General features: G+C 42.9%; 1 pseudogene; it reads left to right on the top strand.

The window, feature by feature from the left end:
- Positions 1 to 214: 214 nt before the first annotated feature.
- Positions 215 to 1,365, top strand: LOC147579094 (HIG1 domain family member 2A pseudogene; annotated as a pseudogene).
- Positions 1,366 to 3,266: the final 1,901 nt, after the last annotated feature.

Here is a 3,266-nt window from a genome sequence, read left to right as displayed (position 1 = left end):
TGGAGACTGCGTCCGTTCTGTGTCTCCCTCTCTCTCTCTGCTCTTCCCTTACTTGCATTCTGTCTCTCTCTAAATAAACATTAAAAAAAATTTTTTTTTTTTAATTCCAATCTACTAGTCCAAACATTGGTTACAATGTATTTGGCCATTTGTCTGGTTGCCATTTACATTTGTCTGGTTGCCATTTTTTACCCCTGAAACAAATCATGTTGCAATTAACACTTTGGTAACATGATTTTTTTTGAGCACAAGATCAAACCTCTCTCCTAAAACAGATTCCTAGAGGAAAAACTGCTGGGTTGAATGACATGACTATGATTTATTTTCCTAGATAATATACTCCCTATCATCTGGAAAGGCCTTTTCAGTTTATACTACCACCAATAGTGCATGAGAATACTTTAATAATGACATTTAAAAGGAAAGGGAAAAAAAAGAAGCCTACAAAAAAGAATTTTTTTTTAAGTCTGAGACTGACCAGAGATAAGAGAAAATTCTGGCAAGAAGAGGCTCATAAAAGTCAAGGGAGTTGGAGGAAGGGGAATTTTGTTTAATGTGTACAGAGTTTCAGTTTTGCAAGATTAAAAAAAAGTTCTGGAGATGTTTCATAACAATGTGAGCATACTCAACATTCCTGAACCGTATACTCAAAAACAGTTAAGATGGCAAATTTTACGTTATATGTTTTTTACCACAATAAAAAAAAAGTCAAGGAAGTGGAGTGCTTAGAGGAGGAAAGGAAGTGTCAAAAGCTGCAGTCAAGACTGATAATAAAAAAAAATCAGTATTTTCTCCTAAAGCTGTTCCCCAGGACATGGTGGCTCCTGTTACTCTGGAGGCACCCTTTGAACCATCACAGCCCCTAGTGACCGAGGGCTTTAGCCCCAGTGTCTGCAGCACTTTGGAAAGCTTCAGGGAAAAGTTCCTTTGCAAGACCCTCAAGAACCCAGTGATAACTGGACGGCTGTGCACGTCCGGACACCCTAACCTACAGCCTCTATTGCTTCCATCGGGGTTAGAGCCACCGTCCTCAGCTCATTATGTGCACCCAGACTGCTGTGCAGGGCTTCATGGTTGTAGCCATCTTTGCTTGGTCTGGCTGCATCCGCTATGAAGTCTTGATCCTGAGCTCAAGACCTGGCCTTGATCTCCACAGAGATCAGGGCACCTGGATGGCTCAGTCAGTTAAGCGTCCAACTTCGACTCACGTCATGATCTTGCGGTTCCCAAGGTGTGAGCCCCACGCTGGGCTCTGCGCGGACAGCTCAGAGCCTGGAGCCTGCTGCAGATTCTGTATCTCCCCCTCTCTCTGCCTGTCCTCTACTCATGCTCTGTCTCTCTCTCAAAAATAAATTTAAAAAATTAAAAAAACAAAAATTCCACAGAGATCATCCCCAGCTCCATCCCAGCCCCAGGAAGCAACCACTGATCCTGTCACCTGACTTATGCCCTCATCTCCCCTGATAAGCCCCTGTGGCAACAGGGGAGAAGTGGCCAACTGTGTAACCTAAAGATGTTTTTTCAGGAATCTCAGATTTGGTTCAGTTTGGGTGTTACATACTTCTATTTGTGCCCCACTTTCTCCACTTCCTACTTAACAAACTGATCCACTTGAAAGAAAGAAAGAAAGAAAGAAAGAAAGAAAGAAAGAAAGAAAGAAAGAAAGAAAGAAAGAAAGAAAGAAAGAAGGAAAGGAAGGAAAGGAAGGAAAGGAAGGAAGGAAGGAAGGAAGGAAGGAAGGAAGGAAGGAAGGAAGGAAGGAAGGAAATGTGAGGATGTGAGGTGAGACCGGACACCAGGGCAGATAGCGGCTGCATGCAGCTGGGAGGCACTGTGAAGAGCCAATGTAGTGCAGCATGAAGTGGGAGCCAGACTGCAGTGGTTCTGAGTGAACAAGAAGGGAGGCAGAGGGGCAGGGGCTGCAGAGAACTGTCAAAAGCTCGATTTCAAAAGAACTACCTGGAGGATAACAGGAGGTGGAGGAAGTGGGTTGTGTGGAGGTGTTTTTCCTTCCAATGAGAAAGGCCCATGGATGTTGATGTACCAAGAGGAAAATGCTAGTGAAGAAGGGGAAGTAAGACAGGAGAGAATCTGGTCACTGAGGCAGGGGTAGGCAGGAGATCCAGAAACATGTTAAACAGGAAGAGGGACACGTCTGAAGCAGGAAGGAAGAATGGCACAAAAAGCAGTCCAGATCAGTTCTCAAAAATCGTGCCAGCAAACTTTACGTGTACTTATAAATAACCCATACATTAAAGACCAGAAAGAATCACTAAAACGTTACCAGTGGTTTTACTTGGGTGTGAGGCTAAGGATGTTTTTCTTCCACTTTTAGCACCAAATACTTTAGTAGGCATTCATTTTTTTTTTTAGTCACAATTCAATTTTAAATAGTCTCCTATATTATAAAAAATATACATACTTTTTAAATTTAGAAATTACTCGAGACTAAAAAATACAGGAATGCTTTTACTTTAGAAGTACAGAAATAAAAGACAGATTTTGAGCATACCCAGAAGTTTCTCCCATGGACCTGGTTAAGAGTCTTATGTTTGCTGAATTAGAATGGACTATAAGAGACCATCTGGTTTAACATCCAGGGCTGGAATCCTCTCCACAGCACCAAACAGTCAATCACCCTGTGCTTAGACGCTCCTGGGAAAGGTCAAGATAGGGTGCAGCAAGAGCACAGATGAGAAATATCCAGCCCAGACTCATTTTTGTCACAGCATTCTAGAATGCCTGTCCCTCTAGAACAGGGTACCCACAGCTCCGCATGCGGATTGACCAATATGGGCTACAGAAGGGCTATTACTACCTTTCCTCTCTACTTCAATTCACACAACCTATGACTGGTTAGTCTGTCCTGAATAATAGCTACTGCCACTCTGCTAAGTCCAGACACACACACACAGAGTTGGGAGGAGGAGGAGGAGGGGCAAGAGAGAAAGTCAAGAAGAGGAGGTACCTAAGGTAGCCTCTATAGGATAGGCAAAAATAAAATACCTGTAATTCATCTGTTCAACTGCTGACTTCACAATATCTAATTTAATATTTAATTAAATAAATTATAATTTGGTTTCCCTACAATAGCTATAACATTTATCAGAGGGGGGGAGAAAAAGCATTGCTGCCTTTAAAATGCACCAGGTATGTGGGTGTCTGGGTGGCTCAGTCGTTGAGCATCCAGCTCTTGATTTTGGCTCAGGTCATGATCCCAGGATGAGCCCCGAATCGGGCTCCATGCTGAGCACAGGATCTGCTTA

Source organism: Puma concolor, chromosome B4, assembly GCF_028749965.1.
Source record: "Puma concolor isolate L17-30 chromosome B4, mPumCon1.1.hap2, whole genome shotgun sequence".
NCBI classification, from domain to species: Eukaryota; Metazoa; Chordata; class Mammalia; order Carnivora; family Felidae; genus Puma; species Puma concolor.
The sequence above is the reverse complement of the archived record's forward strand: the minus strand, read 5'-3'. Positions and strand labels throughout refer to the sequence as shown.